Raw genomic sequence first — 10,000 nt, forward strand, 5'->3', positions numbered from 1 at the left:
CTCACTCACACTCTCACACTCACTCTCACTCACTCACTCACTCACACTCTCACACTCACTCACACTCTCACACTCACTCTCACTCACTCACTCACACTCACTCACTCACACACTCACTCACTCACTCACTCACTCACACACTCACACTCACTCACACACTCTCACACTCACTCACACACTCACTCACACACTCACTCACTCACTCACACACTCACTCACTCACACACTCACTCACTCACTCACTCACACACTCACTCACTCACTCACACACTCACTCACTCACTCACTCACTCACTCACACACTCACACTCACTCACACACTCACTCACACACTCAGTCTCACACACTCACTCACTCACTCACACACTCACTCATTAACTTACTCACACACTCACTCACTCACACACTCACACACTCACTCACTCACTCACTCACTCACTCACTCACTCACTCACACTCTCACACTCACTCACACTCTCACACTCTCACTCTCACTCACTCACACACTCACTCACTCACACACTCACTCACTCACACACTCACTCACACACTCACAGACACACACACTCACACACTCACTCACTCACTCACTCACACACTCACACACTCACTCACACACTCACACACTCACTCACACACTCACTCACACACACTCACACACTCACTCACACACTCACAGTCTCACACACTCACTCACTCACTCACTCACTCACACACTCAGTCACTCACACACTCAGTCTCACACACTCACTCACTCACTCACTCACACACTCACTCATTAACTTACTCACACACTCACTCACTCACTCACTCACTCACACACTCACACACTCACTCACTCACTCACACACTCACTCACTCACACACTCACTCACTCACACACTCACACTCACTCACTCACTCACTCACACACTCACTCACTCACTCACTCACTCACACACTCACTCACACACTCACAGTCTCACACACTCACTTACTCACTCACTCACTCACACACTCACTCATTAACTTACTCACACACTCACTCACATACACTCACTCACACACTCACTCACTCACACACTCACACTCACTCACACACTCACTCATTTACTTACTCACACACTCACTCTCTCACACACTCACTCACTCATACACTCACTCACACACTCACTCACTCACACACTCACTCTCTCACACACTCACTTACTCACTCTCTCACACACTCTCTCACTCATACACTCTCTCACACACTCACTTACTCACTCTCTCACACACTCACTCACTCTCTCACTCACACACTCACACTCTCACACTCTCACTCTCACTCACTCACTCACACTCTCACACTCTCACTCTCACTCACTCACTCACACACTCACACTCACTCACACTCTCACACTCTCACTCTCACTCACTCACTCACACTCTCACACTCACTCACACTCTCACACTCACTCTCACTCACTCACTCACTCACTCACTCACACTCTCACACTCTCACACTCTCACACTCACTCACTCACTCACTCACACTCACACACTCACTCACTCACTCACACTCACTCACACTCTCACTCTCACTCACTCACTCACACTATCACACTCACTCACACTCTCACACTCTCACTCACTCACTCACTTACACTCTCACACTCTCACTCACTCACTCACTCACTTACACTCTCACACTCACTCACTCACTCACACTCTCACTTACACTCTCACACTCTCACTCACTCACTCACTCACTTACACTCTCACACTCTCACTCACTCACTCACTCACTTACACTCTCACACTCTCACTCACTCACTCACTCACTCACTCACACTCTCACACTCTCACTCACTCACTCACTCACTTACACTCTCACACTCACTCACTCACTCACACTCTCACACTCACTCACACTCACTCACACTCTCACTCTCACTCACTCACTCACTCACTCACACTCACTCACTCACACACTCACTCACTCACACACACACATACACACAAAGCAGTTTACTGTAGTTCTTTTGGATGTAAAATCTGTTGGATGTTAACTCTGGATGTTTTTTGACCTGGTGTGTGTGTGTGTGTGTGTGTGTGTGTGTGTGTGTTCCTCAGTACTCAACATACTGTTCATGATGAGGTTTAGAGTGCAGTGAGGATGACTCGTGGAATAATGGGCTAGCGTTGAGTTCCGCTAAATAAATAGCTGAGTAGCAGAGCAATAGAAGTTTAGCAACTTAGCAGTTTCCATGGAAATGTTTGAAGAACTTGGACACACACACACACTCTCTCTCTCTCTATCTCTCTCTCTTGTTGCTGTGATTTTTCTTCAGTTGAATATAAATGAATTGTTGATGTATTTCTGCTACAGTTATTAATATTAAGTGTAATGATTCACTTTTCTGCAGTAAAACTCAGTACAGAAAAAGATCTGAGTTCACAGCATACACTTCTGACAGATGTGAAGTAGATAGATAGATAGATAGATAGATAGATAGATAGATAGATAGATAGATAGATAGATAGATAGATAGATAGATAGATAGATAGATAGATAGAGCTAACTGGAGAGAGAGATGGATGGATGGATGGATGGGTGGATGGACGGATGGATGGATGGGTGGATGGACGGATGGATGGATGGGTGGATGGACGGATGGATGGATGGGTGAGTGGATGGATAGATGAGTAAATAGACGGATGGATGGATGGATGGATGTAAGAGTGGATAGATGGATGAATGGATCTGCTGGTTGTAAACATTGTATGTTCGAAAGCACGCTAGGCTAGTAACTTCGCTAATACTAGATAGAACTGCTAAAGCGTTGTTATGGTTACGGTGTGAAAGTCAGATTAGACTTCGGCATTGATCCAGCAAGGGTCACTGTAGGGTCAGATCGGTTTCCGGCGCTGGCGTCCTTCCTGTTAGAACCCTCATTAGCGATGGAGGAACGCTCGAGTTCTGTGGCTCAATTTCTATTTATTTACAACTGGGAAAGCATAAGGAGCTCCGTCACCGTGGAAACGTTTTGTAGGAATGTTCATGTGCTGGAGCTGGAGCGAGCGTGTCAGATGAAACGTCTCCATGCTTCCAGCAGAAAAACCGTGCAGCGGGTCGTATCATGGCTGAGAGGCAAATATGCTAATGCTCATTTCCTCTGCAGTCACAGGCCTGAGCTTCCTTTATCTGATTCTAAAATCATCAGCTTCTACATCAGACTGCTCTCCTCCTGTCCCTGCTGACCACTATACTGAACTGATCAGTATACCACACACACACACACACACACACACAGTGGGAGCTGCAGTGTGTCAAATCCATGCTGTGGGTTTTACAGCAAATCTTCTCTACTGAGGGAGAGAGAGAGAGAGAGAGAGAGAGAGAGAGAGAGAAATAGAGTGAGAGACCGAGAGAATAGTGTGTGTGTGTGAGAGAAAGAGAGAGAGAGAGAGTGAGAGAATATTGTGTGTGTGTGTGTGTGTGTGTGGGAGAGAGAGAGAGAATAATGGAGGAGAATCTTCTTCTGAACATTTATCCATCAAGGTCAGGAGAACGTTGAGAAAATCCTTGACGTGAAACCAAGAAAAAAAATCCTCTCTAATTTTATTTACGTGAGAGATGACGTCACATCTAACGATAAATTCCTTTTCACGTCTGATCTTCATACACATGATACGTTCATTTTAACATGATAGACGATTCATTCATTTATTTATTTTTGTGATTTTTAGAAAATTATTTTTAAACAATTAATTAATATTTAATTTTTTAATGTCATTTTAAACAATGCATTTATTTATTTTTTATTTTTTTAGACAATTCATCAATTTTATGTGATTTTTTAAACAATTTGTTAATTTTTATGTGATTTTAAACAATTTATTACTTTTAAAAAGAATTAAACAAATAATTCATTTTAATGTGATTTTAAAGAATTAATACATTATTTATTTTAAGACAATTCATTTATTTTTATTTAATTTTAAACAAATCACAATTTTTTTATATTTTGTAGACAATTAATGAATTTTAATGTGATTTTTAAACAATGCATTTTTTTCAGATATTTCATAAATTTTTAATTTTTTTAAAAAATACATTAATTTTGAATTTTTTCAGACAATTCATTAATTTTTTATTTTTAAGACAATTCATTATTTTTTTGACATTTCATAATTTTTTAATTCATTAATATTTCTGTGATTTTTAAACAATTTATTAATTTTAATTTTTTAGACAATTCATTCATTTTTGTGATTTTTAAACAATTCATTAATTTTTAATTTTTTAAGACAATTCATTTTTTTATTTTTTAAGGCAATTCATTAATTTTTATGTAATTTTGAAATAATTCATTAATTTTCAGATTTTTTTAGAGGACTCATTAATTTTTTGTGATTTTTAGACGATTCATTAATTTTCAGATGATTTTTACATGATCATTCACTAATGTTTTACATTTTTAGATGAATCATTCATTTATTTTCACGTGACTCTTTAGACCATTCATTTATTTTCATGTGGTGTTAGACGATTCGTTTACTTTTTTCCTGATTCTATATGATTCATTAATTCATTCGCACATTTATTAGACGATTCGTTGATTTATTCTTCACATGACTATTGGACGATTCATTCATTTATTCTTCATGTGATTTTTAGATGATTTGTTTACATTCGCATGATATTTAGACGATTCATTCATGTATTTTCACGTGATTTTTTGATTCGTTTGCAATATTTGTGCCCGATTCCATACGAAAGCATTTCATTTACCCCAAATTAATTTTTACTCATTCATTTATTTTTCACGTCTGATTTTTGTAAATGTATTTCACTAGTGATTTTTTAAATTTATTTATTTACTTATTTTATTATTTATTGCAGTGTGATTTCCTTTGCAAACTTTATTCATTTTAACTAATCATTAATTTATTTTCATTTATTAGCACATATTTTTGAAGACAATTCATTAATTTTTTATGTGATTTGAAACAATATATTTATTTAATTTTTTAATTATTTTTTAGACTATTCATAAATTTTTGTGATTTTATTTATTTTTTAAGACAATTCATTAATTTAATTCTTTTGAAAACTTTTTTCATTCTAACTAATAAATCAATTTATTTTCACATAGGTTTTAACACAGAACTCATTTATTTGCACGTTTGTAAACATAATTAATTCTTCACAGACATTATTCATTAATTTTTTTACATAATTTTATTTGATTAGTTTCATTCATTTATACATAATTCTTATACACAATTTCACACAATTCCTACACATAAATCTATTATTATTATTATTATTATTATTATTATTATTATTATTATTACATTTTCTCCACAATTCCTCCATTTCATGTAATTTTACACACAGTTTATTTTTCATTTTAAAAAGCCAATTAATTGACACGTTAATTAGTTGCATTCTGTTAATTCTATGCAAGAAAACACAAAATCTTGTTATGTTTTTGTGAGATATTGATGTGAGAGAAGAGTTACCATGCCATTAATGTTAGCTTTAATGAATTTAATGTTATTTTTAATGAGTTTTCTTGACAAATGAATGGAAAAAAACCCGAATTTGTTCGAGTTTTAAGGCTAAATCTCCCCACAGTCTTGCAATCGGCATGATTTAGCCGGAGAAAATGTTCTTTAACGAGTCCTTGTAGAATCTTCGAGGGTTTCTTCCCAGCTCCCAGCTGATTGTAATGGTTTCTCTTCGCTACACATTATGAAAGTAATAAAGAGCTTTTCCTGCATGAGGTTGTGTGTGTGTGTGTGTGTGTGTGTGTGTGTTAGCAAAACCAGCGATTAGCATGCTCTGTGTGAACTCAACACATTGCTAGTTTCCTCTGTGCACATAACTGCCAGGGATTTAAATGTTTCCCGTTGCTTCGTCGCTTCAGAAGCGTTCAATTATTTAGACAGTTTGCTTTATGAATTTATAAACGTCGAATTAAACGGTGGCTACGTGGGAAAGCCTGTGATGTTAATTTTAATTTTATTTTAAACAGAGCTTAAGGAAACGTGATCAGTGACTGAACACGATTAAAGACATTTAAAGACATTATTTGAACAGTATTTAATTCAAATTTATTTACTTATTTAATTGTTTGTTTACTTATTTATTTACTCATTTATTTATTTATTTATTGTATAATATTTTTCTGCCTCATCCATTTAATTATATTTTATTGATTTTTTTATTGAATTACTTTTTTATTGATTTTTTTCCTGCATTATTATGAGATAATAATAATACTGCATTATTAGTAGTAGTAGTAGTATTATTTAAATAAAAATATTTGTTAGAAATTCAGCTCAGAAATGATTATTGTTTATATAATTATATAATATTTTTATTATTATTATTATTATTATTATTATTTTACAGTACAGTGTTGTTTTCTATTTATATATTTATTTCTAATCATTTATAATAATAATAATTCCCACTCTCAGTCCATCCCGGTGCCTCCAGAGGTCAGAAGGTGGATCCAGTTTTAGCTGAAGATGGATAAACTCTTTCATATGGCGTCAGGTTCAAACTGGCTCTGTTTTAGAGGCAACATGCTGTAAATGTCTTCCTCCACATCCGTCTGGACACTGAAACCACTTTATAGACCTTTTGTTTTTCTTCCACAGAAACCCGAGTTCACTGTAAAGGGTGAAAAAAAGCTTGAGAAAAAGTGTTACTGAAAATCAGAAGGAGAAAGTTTGGGGTGTTGTGTAATAATCAGGATCTTTAACATGGAAAAGAAAGCTGAAACGTGCTGAAGTGTTTAACAGTCAATTCAAAGCTGGCTCTTTTCATCTGAACATGATGGATGGATGGATGGATGGATGGACAGGTTGATAGATTGATGGATGGACTCATTGCTTGTATTGATGAATAGATAGATAGATAGATAGATAGATAGATAGATAGATAGATAGATAGATAGATAGATAGATAGATAGATAGATAGATAGATAGATAGATGGATGGATGGATGGATGGATGGATGGATGGATGGATGGATGGAATCATTGCTTATACTGATTGATAGCTTGATGAATGGATGGATGGATTGACAGATAGATAACTTGATTGATTGATTGATCAATCATTGGTTGATTGACATTACTTAATGAATAGATTGATAGATGGACTCATTGATTGGTTGATTGATTGATTGATAGATGGACTCATTGATTGATTGATTGATGGAATCATTGATTGATTGATTGGTTGATTGATTTGTTAGTTAGATAAGAGTCAGTCTTTATAACTAGTGAAAATGTAAGCCATGAAAAGCAATAAAAGCTTTCCTTTTTAATCACAGCACAAATCCCTTAAACTCCACCCTCCCACGAGTTGGGCCTGATTAATAAAGTAGTAAAAGCCGTGTTCGAGGTTCGTCCTGCATCATGTCCTGATCACACGTCTGCCTCTAACCCACACCTGGGAGCTGACGCAAGTCTCTGCCCTGGAGCTGGAGATAATAATGAAGGTATTTGGTGCACATTTGGGAGGAAATGACTGCTGTAGTGTGTTATAAAGCCAGATTAACACGCTCCGCTTCAACTCCACACATCAGCAGTTTTACTCCGGATTTACAAAAAAAAAAAATCTTTCCGCTTGCTTCAGAAATATTTAGTCATTCTGCAGTGCTGTAAGCACGAGAGCGTTTAATCTCACAGCCCAGTGCATGGCGTCACATACCAGACTCACTGGATAACACCCGGGCCCTCAGGGCCACACACAGACCGCCGCTTTAAACTTTAAAACCTGAAGAGAGCAAAGCTAACGTGACGGAGATCCGGGCCTGAAAGCTTCGTCTCACCCAGGACACCATGAAGACCTGACATTATTGAATTTATTTTCTGACTTATTTTCTTTTTACTCATTTGATTTAGACTTTAAACAATAATATTGATCATAAACCTCAGATTTCCGATCTCTCAGATTACTGTGATTTATTTACGAAAAGAAGTCCAAAAATCATGTTTGGATTTTTTTTTTAATATATTTTATCATATATTGATAAACAAAACACAGACCCACCCTTAACCTCAGTAACAGGAAACGGGGGAATCTGATTGGTCAGGAGATTTATTTAAAATTCTCACTGATGGAAGTCTCCAGTTTCACAGTCAGCGGTAAAGCTGAGGAGTTTTTTCTCAATAATTAATTTAAAAATATTGCGAAATTGCTGTGATAGAAGCGGAATAAAAAGCTTCATGGGATATGTTTTTTAGAAAAATAATTAACTTCCAGGTAACTCCACTATACTTTCTCTTAAGCGGCGTTTTTCTTTTCTTTCACACGCAAGAACAAAGCAGCTTGTGCTGTAAAAGAAATAAAAAAAGAAACAATCACCGGTTCATTTTTTTTCCTGAAATAGCAATAAAAGCAAGCGTAGATGGCTAACAGGCACCGGCTGACATGTGGTTAGAGAACAGGACACAGACTCCATCCATCAAACGGACTGGAGAAGTGCGTGCAATCAGAGTTTGTTTCTTTTTTGCTTTTTATTTTCTTTATCCACAGGTGACGAATGAAGAGTCGTCCAAGTCTGAGGCGTTTTCCTCAGAGGGCATCAACGTAAAAAGTGAGCGGAGAGAAAGCTGCAGTCTCGGCTCTCTGAAAGCTGATAATGAAGACGTATAAGCGGGTTGTCCGGCCCATCCCCCCACCGTCCTCCGGGAGAGAAAGACTTCCTCGAATGAAGGAGAATCGTTCTTCATCAGCAGCGCAATCAAGCGCTCGGGATTAAATCGCAGTGGAAGGGACGTTAACGCTGACTGAGGGGATGGTCTGGTAGGTACTCGGACTGTACAGATGTGAGCGTGTGGGAGGTTTAGATCGCTCTTCCAAAGCCAGTGGATTTCCCAAAGCAAACAGAAACTTCAGCACAGAAAAATGCAGGATACACTCAATACTGGAGAGCTATTTTATCCATCCATCTGCTTTCTGTAGCACTTATCCTCCATGGGGTCACCAGGAACCAGGGCTCTATCCCAGGGGTCTATCCTAGGGGTCTATCCTAAGGCTCTAACCCAGGGGTCTATCCCAGGGCTCTATCCCAGGGCTCTATCCCATGGTTCTAACCTAGGGCTCTATTCAAGGGCTCTATTCCAGGGGTCTAACCCAGGGCTCTAACCAAGTAGTCTATCCCAGAGGTCTTTCCCAGGGCTCTATCCTAGAGCTCTATGCCAGGGGTCTATCCCAGGGCTCTATGCCAGGCGTCTATCCCTAGGGTCTATTCCAGGGGTCTATCCTAGGGCTCTAACCCAAGGGTCTATCCTAGGGCTCTATCTCAGAGCTCTATTTCAGGTTACAAGAAAGACGACACTGACCCATGGACTCACTGCAGGACACAATCACACTACACACAATATAGATGCTATTCCCAATAAAATACTGTCTTTGGACTGGAGGAGGAAACTCAAGAAGCCTGATGAGGAAATGTGGAGGTTGTATGCTCTCCCCGTGCCTCTGAGCCTCCTCCAGGCACTCAGGTTTCCTCCCTCAGTCCAAAGGCATGCATTGTAGGCTGATTGATATCTTGAACTTATCCATAGTGAGTATGAATGTGTATGTGTGTGTATGTGTGTGTGTGTGCGTGATTGTGCCCTACAATACACTGCCATCCTACTCAGGATGTCTCCTGACTTGTGCCTTAAGTCTCATGGTATATAGGCATTGGGTTCCCTGTAGAAGAAAATGGTTTTTGGCGTCTTTCCGAGTCCAAGCAAGTCGAGACACTCAATGTTTTTGATAAACTAGCCAGGATAAACAGATAGAGAGATGTTTGACTCCATCAGCACACACTCGCTTCATTTAAAGTGGAAAGTGGTAGCTCAGTGGTTAAGGTGTTGGACTACTGATCAGAAGGTTTGAATCCCAGGTCCACCAAACTTGGGCCACTAAGCAAGGCCCTTAACCCTCTATTGATCAGTTGTATAATTGTAAGTTGCTCTGTGGATCCCACATTGTCCTTATCCAGGGCATTAAAACCTTGTG

Source organism: Hemibagrus wyckioides, linkage group LG16, assembly GCF_019097595.1.
Source record: "Hemibagrus wyckioides isolate EC202008001 linkage group LG16, SWU_Hwy_1.0, whole genome shotgun sequence".
Classification (NCBI taxonomy): domain Eukaryota; kingdom Metazoa; phylum Chordata; class Actinopteri; order Siluriformes; family Bagridae; genus Hemibagrus; species Hemibagrus wyckioides.